A 16,062-nucleotide genomic window follows, 5' to 3' on the forward strand; every position below is an offset into this window, starting at 1 on the left:
ATGATGTCAGAAAGATACGGCTTGTTTTTTTATGATGTCAGAGGCAGACTGCTTGTTTCTTTATGATGTCAGAAGGAGACTGCTTGTTTCTTTATGATATCATCAAGGCACTGCTTGTTTCTTTATGATATCAGCAAGATACTGCTTGTCTCTACATGATTTCAGAAGGAGACTGCTTGTTTAAAAAATGAACATTTTAACGTTTTAATGAACCTTTAAACATTTTTAAAAAATGAATATTTAAACATTGTAATGAAAAATTTAACGTTTTAATGAACCTTTAAACGTTTTAATGAAGAATTTGATGTTTTAATGAACACAAACATTTTATTGAACATTTTAACGTTTTTAAAAATGAACATTTAAACGTTGTAATGAAGAATTTAACGTTTTAATGAACATTTAAACATTTTAATGAACATTTTAACGTTTTTAAAAATGAATATTTAAACATTTTAATGAAGATTTTAACATTTTAATGAACATGTTAACGTTTTAATGAACATTTTAAAGTTTTAATGAACATTTTAACGTTTTTAAAAATGAACATTTAACCGTTTTAATGAAGAATTTAACGTTTCAATGAACATTTAAACATTTTAATGATGATTTTAACGTTTTAATGAACATTTTAACGTTTTAATGAACATTTAAACGTTTTAATGAACATTTTAACGTTTTAATGAACCTTTTTAACATTTTTAAAAATGAAGATTTTAACGTTTTTATGACGATTTTAACGTTTTAATGAACATTTAAACGTTTTAATGAACATTTAAACGTTTTAATGAACATTTAAACGTTTTAATGAACATTTAAACATTTTTAAAAATGAAGATTTTAACGTTTTAATAAAGATTATAATGTTTTAATGAACATTTAAACGTTTTAATAAACATTTTTACGTTTTAATGAACATTTCAACGTTTTAATGAACATTTTAACATTTTTAAAAATGAACATTTTATTGTTTTAATGAACATTTAAACGTTTTAATGAATAATTTAACGTTTTAATGAAGATTTTAACGTTTTAATGAACATTTTAACGTTTTAATGAACATTTTAACATTTTAATGATTCTTTTAACGTTTTTAAAAATGAACATTTAAATGTTTTAATGAAGAATTTAACGTTTTAATGGACATTTAAAGGAGACATAACATGCTTTTAAGTTATTCCTTTTTACATCTAAATCCTTCAGTTGGGGGTCTAAATACAGTGGAACTGCAGTTCTTTGGTCTGATTTCCTCATTATTGTTGCTCTACAGACCCTCATCTACCCCTGTTCTGAGGAGAGTCTTGAGAACGAGCCGTTTTTGGGTACTGTCTCTTTAAACTGGAGGAGGAGCTGTAAACTCCGCCCCCCTCCATAGTGCAGACCTGTACTCTCCTCCCCCAGCCGGACTTTGTAGTTCTATAGAGAAATCATTATTTAGCATAGCAGATTTAGCATAGCATATTAGCATTTTTAAAACATGTGGGGAGAGTAGTTAATCAAGCTGTTTCAAGGCTGCTAACTCTCTCATGCATTTTTCTGTAGTCACTCACACACACCCGTCACGGCTGACGGAGGGACAAGTGAGCAGGCACGTGCGCGCACACACACACACACATCCGTCACGGCCGACGGGACAAGCGAGCAGGCACGCGCACGCGCACACACACAAGGAATGCTGCTTGCTTATTTATTTCTATAAAAATGTTTTAAAAAATGATACAGCTCATTAAAACACCATTAAAAATATATTTTATTAAGATCTCTATCTATATATATATATACATACATATAATTATAAATAATTTTATAAGTAGTCTTATTTAATATTGGGTGTCTTAATGGCTGAAAATGGATAAAAAGCAGTTACATTTTAATTTAAAGATTTGAGATTCTAGTCAAAAATAAAGAACATTCCTCCAAATGTTCTTTAATGTGATTATAATTCTAATGCTTAGAACTTTGTTTTTATTGTCTGCAATGCGTAGCCTATATCTTTATTAAATGTGTGTTTAGCTGTAAAGTGGTAATTCTCTCTAATGTGTACAGAGAGGTGGACATCAGTGCTGCAGTGAAATTCCCAAGATCAGTCTGCTTTGCTAACAAATATAGTTAAATCTTACCTGCATTCTAAATAAATACCGTTAGGTGGAAACATCAGTAGGCATTGAGTTATTGATACAATCCCTAACAGCCAGAATGGAAGAAGAGCATGCTGGGTCATCCTGGACCTGAGCCTGTTCTGTGTATTTACCTACAGGATGCAATAAATGTCTACAAGGCGGAGTTTGGACCATTACATCTAAAAGAAAACATACAATCAGTGATTTTTTTATTGTTTACATTAAAATACAAATTTTCTAAGTATTAACCTCACAGCAAATAAGTAGAACAATATAATAAACAGGCTTTAGTAGTTAAACAGGCGTTGTGCACACAGGTGCTTTGTGTCCCGGTGCTGTGGTATCTAGGTCTCAGAGTTCCTGTCCTCCTGCCGTCTTCTGTTGTCCTCAGGATACGGATTGTTGTTTCCTGATGATGAGGGAGGGGCAGTATGTGGGCTTCAAACTGGTCCTGGATAACAGTGGGAGACCTCCGTTGTCTGAATACTGAGACCAGAGGGTTGGTGAGATGCAGATCTTCTCTACCTCATCTAGAAACGGAGTTGGTTCAGGGAAAACTTTTCCAAAGACCAGTTCCATGATGTCATCGCCATATTCTGCAATGATAGACAATAACATTAGTGACATATTTTGTTTACAAGCAGCTTTAGGAAAGTTGGTTCTTTAGCTTTCATGTTTATAGTCACGTTTGTGTTTGTTCACAAGTTCACTTTGCTGCAGTGACTTCATATTCTTACAAATGTAATAAAATAGTGACACTAAAATTATACAAATGATTCCTTATGAAAGGAAGCTCAGTAGAGAGCAGTGCAGACAGACTTACTACATGCTGCAGCTGTTTTTACAGGCCAGCTGCTGCTGAATTTGGGGAAAGTTATTCTGCACACATCCAGATCAGATGGTTGTTTACAGAAAATAATGTAATTCAATAATTTCTAAACAGACTAAACAAGTAAAACATCAAATAAATCACTCTGCTGTCATCAGACGGAGTGATTCAGGGGGTGAGGTGTTCTTAATGATGAGGGTGGCTGAGGTGTGTCATCACTCACTTTGGTCTGGTCCAGACCGTCTCTTTACTGGTGGGTCTCCTTCTTCAGTAGGTGACGTGAGCTCCCACATCCGAGCGTTCTGTGTTCCTTAGAGGAGAAGAAAAGTAACATTAGCAAGCTGGCTAAATTATTTTTACTAGCATCTCAAGGACTTGGAGAAGCAGATCTTCACTTACCTAAACATCAGACCAGTTTGTCCCAGCTGAGCTCATCAGGGCGTTAGTCTGACAGCCTGTCAGTGAAACACGGCTCCAGTCTTCTGGATGTGGACTCTAAAAAGCAAAGGAACATTTTTACTTTGTTTTAATTATTTTACAGCTGATTTGATCAGCTTTCCGATGCTCACGCTCATACAGACCATGAGCTTTGCTGCGTCTGACTGATGCAGAGTTCGTTTTTATATCTGCAGTGAGACAAAAAACTAACCTCACTTCACTCAGAGATTGTTCTTTAAAACTCTATTAAATCCACTGTGTTGACGCACTTTAATGACTTTGTCACGCTGCATTTTAGCTGATATGGGACTTTATTTACTGGATGCTAAGATTACATCACACTCATGTAAAATAACACACAGGCTCTCTGCTGCTACAATCAGTGGATGTACGTCTGGTGTAAAAGAAGGCGTTGATCAGAAATCACGTTTTATTCCACGAAAATCAGCCAAATCCACATTAATCTGGGTGCTAACTTTACTAGCATACTGTGCTAGCGATAGCAAGCCGGATGCTAACGCTTTAGTGCTGCTAATGCCTGTAAACCTAAAGTAAAGTTTGTCGACATTTTAGAGTTATATGAAGCTTACCGCTCTGCTGCTGTGTCCCAGTGCTGTCACATTCAGATGGAAATGACTCCTTTTAGATAGATGAAGCCCTCAGTACTTACTAGCCAGGAGACACGAACGAACCACGCGCACACACACACACACACACACACACACACACACACACACACACACACACACACACACACTAGTTTTTCTTCTGTTTTTTTTTTTTTAGCAGTAGTGTCATCAGCTCCTGGGTTTAAATACTGCCACACCACCCTTCCTTAAAACGAGGAACAGTTTTGAGCTGTGTGTGGCTAAAATAACCAGACATTCTGCATTTTTCCAATAGGACTACAAAAAATCTTAGCGAGATGAAAAAATGGCGGATTGGCTCTGTGTTTAGCCGAGGGCCATTACCATATTTGGTAGTTATCCTGACGAAATAAATTACTGATGTAATAGATAATTTGAAAAACTGAACGGGTGGACAAATATGCCCAAAACTTAATTATTAAATATCTAAATAGCAACTCCAGTGAATAATATAAGCCTTTTTGCTCACTTAGACACTTAAAATGTGAAACACACTGTGTTAACGGATAAAAAAGTGGGTTTTTCATGTTATGTCTCCTTTAAACGTTTTCATGAACATTTTCATGTTTTTAAAAAATGAAAATTTAAATGTTTTAAGAAGATTTAAACGTTTTAATGAAGATTTAAATTCAACAAGCATATATATATTCTGATATATATCAGACATATATATCTTGTTACAGGATATTAGAAGTAGACTGCTTGTTTCTTTATGATGTCAGAAGGAGACTGCTTGTTTCTTTATATCAGCAAGATACTGTTTGTTTCTTTATGATGTCAGAAGGAGACTGCTTGTTTATTTATGATGTCAGAAGGAGACTGCTTGTTTATTTATGATGTCAGAAGGAGACTGCTTGTTTCTACATGATATCAGAAAGAGACTGCTTGTTTCTTTATGGCGTCAGAAGGAGACTGCTTGTTTCTACATGATATCAGAAAGAGACTGCTTGTTTCTTTATGGCGTCAGAAGGAGACTGCTTGTTTCAAAAAATGAACATTTTAACGTTTTAATGAACATTTAAACATTTTAATGAACATTTTAGCATTTTAAAAAATGAACATTTAACCGTTTTAATGAAGAATTTAACGTTTTAATGAACATTTAAACATTTTAATGATGATTTTTACGTTTTAATGAACATTTCAACGTTTTAATGAACATTTAAATGTTTTAATGAACATTTTAACGTTTTAATGAACATTTCAACGTTTTCAAAAATGAAGGTTTTAACGTTTTTATGAAGATTTTACCGATTTAATGAACATTTCAACGTTTTCAAAAATGAAGGTTTTAACGTTTTTATGAAGATTTTAACGTTTTAATGAAGATTTTAACGTTTTAATGAACATTTTAATGTTTTAATGAAGATTTTAACCAGGGGCGGCGTTAGGCCCGGCTACTTGGGCTGAAGCCCCGGATGTTTCATAGGAAGCCCCGGATCTAAATCGTGGAAGTAACATGCAGTACGTCTGTTTCTTTCAAAGCTCATTAGACTAACATGCAGTACCAAAGTCTAACAGAGAGGGAGCAGCTGGCAGTAGTTTGTATACAGCCTGCCTGAGCCTCCACCACTGAAGAAGAAGCCCCTCAGCAGCCGGTTTCTTCTACACTCTCTGCCTGAAACGCATGAGTGAAGATGGACATAAGGACGTTTTTTAGACCAAAAGTACCGCAACAGAACCCCAGCTTTGATGAGACTGGTGATGACTCAGGTTTGTGAGTCTTATTTGAAAATATTTATTGTGCTGCTGGTTTGCCTAAAGTTAGCTTACTATCAGGCAAAGTTGTTGGAGAAAGAACGGGAATATTTACTATCATCTCACACTAAACACTAACAGGAACAATACTCTGCCCTAAAAATGCTTAAAATGTAGCTTCAGATTAAAAATTATGTGGTACAAGACATATATGTAGTTGACTAGTGAGTGTCACGTGTGCATGTGCGCGCGTGTGTGTGTGTGTGTTAAGCCCCAGATGTTCTTCAGTCCTTAATCCACCCCTGATTTTAACGTTTTAAAAAAATGAACATTTAACCATTTTAATGAAGAATTTAACGTTTTAATGAACATTTAAACGTTTTAATGAAGATTTTAATGTTTTTAAAAAGTGAACATTTAAACATTTGAATGATAATTTTAATGTTTTTAAAAACGAACATTTAAACGTTTTAATGAAGATTTATATTCAACAAGCATATATATATTCTGATTTATATCAGACATGTATATCTTGTTTCTTTATGATATCAGAGGCAGACTCCTTGTTTCTTTATGATGTCAGAAGGAGACTGCTTGTTTCTTTATGATGTCAGAGGCAGACTGCTTGTTTCTTTATGATATCAGCAAGATACTGCTTGTCTCTACATGATATCAGAAGGAGACTGCTTGTTTAAAAAATGAACATTTTAACGTTTTAATGAACCTTCAAACATTTTTTAAAATGAACATTTAAACGTTTTAATGAAGAATTTAATGTTTTAATGGACATTTAAACGTTTTAATGAAGAATTTAATGTTTTAATGAACATTTTAACGTTTAAAAAAAATGAACATTTGAACGTTTTAATGAAGATTTAAATGTTTTAATGATGATTTTAACGTTTTTAAAAACGAATATTTAAACGTTGTAATGAAAACTTTAACGTTTTAATGAACCTTTAAACGTTTTTAAAAATGAACATTTAAACGTTTTAATGAAGAATTTAATGTTTTAATGGACATTTAAACGTTGTAATGAAAACTTTAACGTTTTAATGAACCTTTAAAAGTTTTTAAAAATGAACATTTAAACGTTTTAATGAAGAATTTAATGTTTTAATGGACATTTAAACGTTTTAATGAAGAATTTAATGTTTTAATGAACATTTTAACGATTTTAAAAAATGAACATTTAAACGTTTTAATGAAGATTTATATTCAACAAGCATATATATATTCTGATATATATCAGACATATATATCTTGTTTCTACATGATATCAGAAGGAGACTGCTTGTTTCTACATGATATCAGAAGGAGACTGCTTGTTTCTTTATGATGTCAGAGGCAGACTGCTTGTTTCTTTATGATATCATCAAGATCCTGCTTGTTTCTTTTTGATATCAGAAGGAGACTGCTTGTTTCAACAAAGAACATTTTAACTTTTTAATGAACCTTTAAACGTTTTTAAAAACGAACATTTAAACATTGTAATGAAAAATTTAACGTTTTAATGAACCTTTAAACGTTTTTAAAAATGAAAATTTAAACGTTTTAATGAAGAATTTAACATTTTAATGAACATTTAAACATTTTAATTAACATTTTAACGTTTTTAAAAATGAAACTTTACACGTTTTAATGAACCTTTTAACATTTTTAAAAATGAAAATTTAAACGTTTTAATGAAGAATTTAACGTTATAATGAACATTTAAACATTTTAATTAACATTTTAACGTTTTTAAAAGTGAACATTTAAACGTTTTAATGAACCTTTTAACGTTTTTAAAAATGAACATTTAAATGTTTTAATGAAGAATTTATTGTTTAATGAACATTTTAACATTTTAATGAACATTTTAATGTTTGAATGAAGATTTTAACATTTTACTGAACATTTAAACGTTTTAATGAACATTTTAACGTTTTAAAAATGAAGATTTTAACGTTTTATTGAACCTTTAAACGTTTTTAAAACTGAACATTTAAACGTTTTAATGAAGAATTTAATGTTTTAATGAACATTTAAACGTTTCATTGAACATTTTAACATTTTAATGAACATTTTAACGTTTTTAAAACTGAACATTTAAACATTTTAATGAAGATTTTAACGTTTTAAAAATGAAGATTTTAACGTTTTATTGAACCTTTAAACGTTTTTAAAACTGAACATTTAAACGTTTTAATGAAGAATTTAATGTTTTAATGAACATTTAAACGTTTCATTGAACATTTTAACATTTTAATGAACATTTTAACGTTTTTAAAACTGAACATTTAAACATTTTAATGAAGATTTTAACGTTTTAATGAACATTTAAACATTTTAATGATGATTTTAACATTTTAATGAAGATTTTAACGTTTTAATGACGATTTTAATGTTTTTAAAAAGGAACATTTAAACGTTTTAATGAAGATTTTAACGTTTTAATGAAGAATTTAACGTTTTAATGAACATTTAAACGTTTTAATGAAGAATTTAACATTTTAATGGACATTTAAACGTTTTCATGAACATCTTAACGTTTTTAAAAATGAAGATTGTAACGTTTTAATGAACATTTTAACGTTTTAATGAAGAATTTAATGTTTTAATGAAGATTTTAATGAACATTTTAACGTTTTAATGAACATTACATAAAGTTGTGTCTAGTTGTAGCATTTCATATTTCCTAGTTCCTACTGCATGAGTTCAAATGTATTAATCCATGCACTTAAATATTAATGTTCTGATTTTATTGAAACACTTGTTCTGAAATAGTTCCTTTACTATTGTGATCAAAAATATTTAATCTCAATTCTGAGGCTGCTATGTAAATAGTTTTCAAATAAACAATACACATATCAACTTCTGATCATTCCATATTAATTTCAGACTTAAAATAATGTATTTATGTAAGCCACACCCACTTCCGGCTAAACCACACCCACTTCCGGGTTATGCCACGCCCATTCCGAGTACAGATACAGATGCAGATAATTTGCTTGGTTGATTAGATACAGATACAGATAGCAGTGTACTCGCTCATCCCTATAGTTTATTGCCAGACTTAAAGTCCATTTTAAAAGAAACATACAGATAAAAGAAAAAGATACAAGAAAAGAAAGGATACCAATTAACATTAATACCAATAAAAGCCTATAAAATCACAGGATATAACTGCAGTGGAGGTAAGGGACAACAAAACTAACTAGTTGAGATAAATCCACCCAAACATTTTAACCAGTGCATTCCCAGCCTAGACATATAACGAGAGCAACTATAATACTATTGGAAGATTCTTCCAGCCGTCTCATAAACTTGAACATTAAATGTCTTAGAAGTGCCTTAAATGTACACACTCTCACAGAAACAAACGTTTGACTAGCACTGCCTCCCCTGGGTATTCTAGTGAACTAGACCAAATTCTTGCTTTGCAAAGTTTGGTCTAGGCATGCTCCATTGGAACCTCCACAGCTCCTACCAGGACTCTGGCTAGCCAATCACAGCTCTCTAGAGGGGTTTCAAACACACAAAGAGCTGTAATTGGTCCATAATGGTGGGCCAATCGTAGTGCTCTATCTGCTTAGTGAACAAATCACAGAGCTTTATCCACTTTGTGGGCCAATCAGGGCACTCTATATGCCTGGTGGGTGGGATGATGCAACAGAGTGAAACAAGAGTATGTCACATTCATTGTCCAGTGGAATGCAGAGATCATTTGAAAGACAACGGTAGAACCCGCCCCACAACCGAGAGCCATCAATGGAGCGTGGCCAGACTAAATAATACATTTACATTTATTTAGTCTGGCTTGCCAGGCTATCCCCTGGGAATTCTGAGGAGGATTCTCATTGCATCATTGTATGCCACTTGTAACCTGTGCAAGCTAGACTTTTTATAGAATGACCACAGATGTGCAGTATATAGTGGTGTGCAGTATGCTTTAACTAATGCCACTTTAACAGGTGTGGAACAACAGCTGAATTTCTGTGCAATGGTGTCTGCTTGCACATATAGCTTGCAGCACTGCCTGTAAATATCATCATCGTCACTCATATAGGCTGTGATAAAGTGTCCAAGATATTTTATCTTTTCACAGACTGCAAGACTGTTGCTGGACAACTTAAACACAGGAAAATTAAGCCTTTTATCCTGGGTGGTTCTGTAGAATAGAACAACACTTTTGCTCGAGTTATATTTTAAATCATATTCCATTCCATACCCAATACTAACATCTAGGAGCTGCTGCTGCTCATGCAGACACTAAAGGTGGTTTCCCAGGAGCACTACTCAGCCTAAAACAGCTCTGTACAGCGTGGTTTGAGTCAGCCCATCTGAAAGCAGTTTTGTTCCCACGCCAGCTCCATGAAGCCCCCAGCCAATCAGCAGCCAGAATCACGATACCGGCCCAACTCAGCCTTGCCAGGTACCTCAATGGAGCAGGGACTAAAAATAGGGGAGAAAATAGAGGGAAAATACCAAATCGTGCCCTTGGAAACCGTGGTCGGGCTGAACTGCATCGGTCCGAGTTGCCCTGAGTAGTGTTCCTGGAAAAGCACCTTACCCCTTCTTTCCACCGGAGCCGTCAGCAGCACGTTACTGCAGCAGCACGTCATAGCTGCTGATAGGAACTGCTGTGGTCAACAGAACCTTTTCCACCGGAGCCACCAGCAGCAGTCAGCAGCGCGAGTCGGCCGCGTCTCAGGGGCAGCATGTCGCGGCCCTTACGCTCCGGTTCTATTTTCTACACGTTACGCCTCTGAAACGGGTCAAGTTCGACATTTTTGGGGAAGGAAAGACAGGAAATCGGACGCGGAAACAGAGCGAAGCTTCCCGAGATTTTCAGAATAAAGAAACGTACTGCCTTCCGGTTGCTTTACTTTAAAAAAGTTACTAACTGTGCGGCCCCGTGAGAAGTTATCACCTGGCTTGTGGCCTCCTTTGTTTTTCAGGTCCGTATTAGCGATTATAAAACGGACAGAACATAAAACACAAACCTTTTGGAGCCATAATGTAGTTTTCTCCTGCTAGTTGTTGTGTTTACTGACGAAGTCACTCGTGTGACTTTGTGCTCTGTCGGTGACAGCTGCTCCCATGCTGCTACGCGTCTCGTGGGAAGGGCCGAGCAGCAGCATAAGCGAGCAAGACGTGCTGCTGCAGTAAAGTGCTGCTGACGGCTCCGGTGGAAAGAAGGGGTTAAGGCTGCAGAACCAGGCATATCAGCTCTACTAAGTCCAACAGACCTGACCGGCAATCTGAAGTTGCATGTGTGGTATTCTGGCCACAGAGCGGTGAGGGTCTGAGTGACATTTCATTCACCATGTAAAGGGTCATTTTGGCACATACTGGCTCAAGAAAGTGAGTTCAAAATATGAAAATGTTGTAAGTTATCACTTTAAGTTATCTTGGTGTCATGGTCTGAGGTGAGTCCTCCTCTCTCTGCTAAACCTTCTCTGAGCTTCTCCTGCAGGTGGGCGTGTCAATGAGTGGACCAGCTGCAGTCCATCTGCTCATCAGTTGGCCAGGGACATAGAAGCTGCTGGGAGACATCTTTATTCACTGGCCAGATTGCTAGTTCCTGTGTGTTTTTCCAAGCTTGCCTGATTTTTGTAAGCTGCCTCTTCTCCAGATTTCCACCACCACCTTTCACACCGTCCTGCAACCTACCGGACCAGTCCCGCTGTCTCCCAGCCGGTCCCTGGCTCTCCACTCCATACTGACCCTGCCTTACCGGATCCTGCTCCCTATTCCATGCTCAGCTCCTCCAGTCCTCCAGCAACCTGGAAACCCAGGCCTAGTCCACACGTAGCTGGGGTTTTTTAAAAACAAATATCCGCCCCTCCAAAAACTTGCATCCACACCACCGGGTTTTAAAAACAAACTCTGTCCACACGTACCCGGATAAATACGTTGTTAAGGACATGCCAGACCTGTAGGCGGCAGTACTTCCCCCGCCGCCCACCAATTGGACAATTGATGGATCGGGTAGTGACAGAGCGCAGCTCTGAGGGCTTCCATGATGCCGGCTAGTGTAAACACAGGTCGCATACGTGATGTCAGCATTTTTCTGTCGCGGAAAGTGACGTTGCGGACCTTAAAACTCCGGTTTTGTCCGTCCACACGTAGACACCCAAAACGGAGAAAACGCAGATCTTCACTTTGGCCGGAGTTTTCAAAAAGATCCATTTTCGTGTGAAAAAACTCCATTTTCGTGTGGATGACAGGCCAAAACGTAGAAAAATATCTACGTTTTGGCAGATCCCCGGCTACGTGTGGACAGGGCCCCAGTCCCCGGTGAACCAGCAAGTGTGTGTCTCTGACTCCCACTCCTCAAGATCCTTAAGATTCAGTTTTTGGGTAAAATTCACTATTTTTACACACACACACTCACACACACACACACACACACACACACACACACAGTTATAATCTAAAAGATGATCTCTATATTTCAACATTAGAACCTCCATGACATCCTGGATTAGTGCAAACAACGAGTTGAGCTAAGGAGTTACTCCAGCATCAGGAAGATTTATTCTGGTAAATTGTTGGTTAAATATTTTCCAGAGTTATATCAATAAATACACACAGCAGTAAAACTGTAGATTACTGAACTATATTGGGACACGTGATGGAGCTAAGACCAGCTGAGAACTCGTCAGCTTAGAGCTCCCAGTGGAGCACAGGAAATGAAATATTTAAGAAAAGTAAACAAACCGTATCAATTTTGGTTCTGAAGATGAACAGAATCCTCCTCTATGTCCAAATAATAGGACATAGGCAGGTCTTCTGAGTCAAACGGTCTAAAACATGTCTGCACCTCTGGTAGTGATATCCAGCTGGCGGGGTCGGAACTCGGTTGAACTTCTCCGGTAATCCAATATCCGTTCTCGTCGCCGTATCCCAGAGAAAACACAAATCTGACAGACTAGTAGAGGCTTCAGAAGCTACATCTGATTGATGACACATTGTTCTCTGCTATAACGCTAACGCAGAAACACCGGAGTCAGGCGTTGTGTACTACAGCTGTTTCAGCAGAGCTCCATGTGAAACGTCAGCAGCTGCCCAGGGCTTAGACCGGAAGTTAGTTTCTGTTTTTCCCGCGCCGGTCACAAACATCAGATTATCTTACAATTCCAGCCGTCAAAATCCAAAAACCTTTTTCATCTAAGGTTTTAATACACATTTACACATGCTGTTCAAACGAATTTTGCCTCTGGCCGATATCTTTAAATGAGTGAGTGAACCCACTGCCAAGGATGAACTCTGCTAACTTTATAAATCAGCTGCTCTAAATAAGCATGAAGGTCAGAGAGGAGCTCTAGGATGGACATGGATAAAGGAACTGAATGTAGAGGTAAAGTTGGAAGAAGAAGAAGAAAATATCATTTATATAGCGCCTCTCAAGATAAAAATCACGAGGCGCTTCACAAAAACAAAAAATATAAAAATTGTAAAACTATAAAAAAGCATTTCAAAAATGTTTAAAAATATATTTAAAATGAGCAAGAATACGCAATTGCGATTTAAAAGAAAAAATGTTAAGAAAGAGAGAGAGAGTGAATAGGAAAGAGGGAAACCAGTGGATCCTGAGGAAGGTGGTATAGGTGGGGAGAGCAGAATAAAGAGAGAATAAAGTTGGGCAGGGCCAACGTTAACAGCTGTCATACGGTCCATTTGAAATGTTTGACTTTCATTTAGCTTGTTGTGTGACAGGTTAGAGCACAGTCTCATGTTAGAGTTTTGTCATGAGAACATTGAGATACTTCACATGCTGATGGCATCTAAAAATTAACTTTTTTTTCAAAATAAAGAATAATTTTAATCACAATTGAAACGTACAATCCTAAAAAAAACCTCGTCCAATCAATGTGCACGTCCTGTTCTCACTGATAGGATAGAAATCCTTCCATCAAACTGTGTGTGTCCGTGTGTGTGCGTGCATACACGAGTGTGTTGTGAACGTTGTGGTTTTGCACTGATGTAACCATCTTTACGCTGACAAAAATGTAACTAAGTAAATTTTACTTTGAGTACATTTTATTTACAATACTTTTTACTTTTACTTGTGTAAAATTCAGGCAAGTACTTTAACTTGTACTTAAGTAGGAAATTTTAGTAATCTTTCCACCTCTGGTTATTACATAGTTAGCTAAGTGACAGTTCTAAAACAGCTGCAGTAATAGCTTGTGTCCACCAGAGGGCTGAGAGACCCCTCGGGTGTATCTGCTGCAAAGAGGCAGGTTAGGAATCCGTTGCACGCATATGCGTGTATACGTCATAGAATTAGAACGTTGCTCGTCTATAAAAGCTCATCGAATGTTAAAAGTCTTTCTTTCGAACTTGCGCTAGAGCAGCACTTGGTCGAGAGAGCCTCTGGAGATTTGCTTCAATAATAGCCCTTGGACGAGCTTGGAGAGCCTCTGCAGAGCAGAAATCGCTGAAGAAGTTTGTGGCTAGCTGAAGAAGACCCGAGAACAGCAGGACCGAGCGCAATTTGTGGCAGCGGCAGCGCTTGTGGCACTTGCAGTGGCAGCTCTGATACTTCCGGGTGGTGCCACGGCTTTTAGTGGCACCCGCGGCTTTTAGTGGCACTAGCCACGCCCCCTACCACTGCTGCCATTACACTTCCGGGTGGTGCCACGACTTTTAAGAGTAAGGTCTAGCTGCGGACATTGCCCAGGAAAAACGTTTTTCCTGGGCAATGTCCGCAGCTAGGTATTATTGGATTATTGACTTTTAGTGGCACTAGCCACGACCCCCTACCACTGCTGCTCTTGACTTTTAGTGGCACTAGCCACGCCCCCTACCACGGCTTTTAGTGGCACTAGTCACGCCCCCTACCACTGCTGCCATTACACTTCCGACTTTTAGTGGCACTAGCCACGCCTCCTACCACTGCTGCCACGGTACCTGCGGCTGTAGTAGTGACCTCAGTAATTGCAGCACTTATTGCATCATCGGCCTCATCATGCCAACGTTTTTATTTTTTACTTTATTAACAAAATCAAAACAAACAAGGCTGTCACCGAAAATATTTGAAATATTTCAAGCGGTTTACAAATGCGTTTCCCAGTCACTTCATGCATATACAGTGTAATGCAATCAGAAGCGTTAATGCATTTATTTTTTCCATCATTTTTGTTGCTCCCCCAGACGAATCCGTGACAGATCTAGTGGAAGATCCACAGACACTTCCGGGTGGAAGACCGGCGGTGGGTCACCGGCCTCCGGTACAGAGTCAGGAAAAGCAGGGGAGCACCAGAGCCAGATGGAGAGCGCCAGAGCAGTTCTCAATTTCTGAAATAATTTATGACAACTGCTACCAATGTGGATTGTGGAATAAAAAGAGATAAACTGTTAGTTTTCTCAATATTGTCATTGCAATCGGGGCAGATACCGCCATCTGCCGGCTTAACATGGTTATTGCAGTACATTTTAAACTTTTTTTTTTAACTATTTCAATCTTCGTTTTCACATACATTCAGTTTACAATGTAACCTACATTCAACGTACTGAAGAATAAAGCAAATAAAAATGACCTCAGTTGAGGAAAATAAAAATTACATTTAGAACTTGCAACAATTACCACATGACACTACACCATAAAATAAATCATGATGCAAAATAATAATAAATTAAAAATGAAATATCATCAACAAACAAAAAATGTTCAGAGGTTAATATTTCAGCATTATATTTCAAACATTGGACTGTAATTTAAAGAACAATAAACTCAGACATTGTTTCGTACAACTCATAGTTTATTTTCTGGTAATACTTTTAGAGATGTTGTAAATTGTTTTATTTCATTTTTAAAATGGTTAATGTTAGGCTTGCTGTTTTTCCATTTAGTTTTATGTTTATGGTATTTTCCCATGATGACAATAATGTTCACCATTTTGGATATCTTTTTTGGAAGAGCATCCATGTAGATCAACACTTTAGATTTGTTAAGCCATACATCATTTCTCTCAATATTTAATAATCGATAAACATCCTCCCTTAAACCAGTTGTTACTGAACACGAGAAGAAAAGGTGCTCAATAGTTTCACATTCTGTCATACAAAAGACACACTGGTTCACTTCAAAATTAAATCTTTTTCTTTATATTTCGGCAGCCGTATTGATATTATGTATTATTTTGAATTGAATTTCTTTCAACTTGGGTGCAATTGGCTATTTAAGATAGCTGCATGGGTGTAGTTTACTTTCCTGTGATTTTTATTTTCTTTTATTTGTCAATATCATAGAATAACTATTTTAACATACTTCCAAGTACTTTGTTATTACATTTTTGTTCACCTAATTTAAATTTGCCAATTTTCAACTCAGGAA

At 36.5% G+C, this 16,062-nt stretch overlaps 1 long non-coding RNA gene across 1 annotated transcript; it reads right to left on the minus strand.

Annotated features, from left to right (window-relative positions):
- Positions 1-1,795: 1,795 nt before the first annotated feature.
- LOC139069762 (uncharacterized) lies at positions 1,796-4,573 on the minus strand. The gene is made up of 4 exons (XR_011520461.1): positions 3,978-4,573; positions 3,349-3,444; positions 3,173-3,259; positions 1,796-2,716 (listed from the first exon to the last, which is right to left on the minus strand). It is a non-coding gene; the product is annotated as an uncharacterized lncRNA (long non-coding RNA).
- Positions 4,574-16,062: the final 11,489 nt, after the last annotated feature.

The sequence above is a fragment of the Nothobranchius furzeri genome, chromosome 4, assembly GCF_043380555.1.
Source record: "Nothobranchius furzeri strain GRZ-AD chromosome 4, NfurGRZ-RIMD1, whole genome shotgun sequence".
NCBI classification, from domain to species: Eukaryota; Metazoa; Chordata; class Actinopteri; order Cyprinodontiformes; family Nothobranchiidae; genus Nothobranchius; species Nothobranchius furzeri.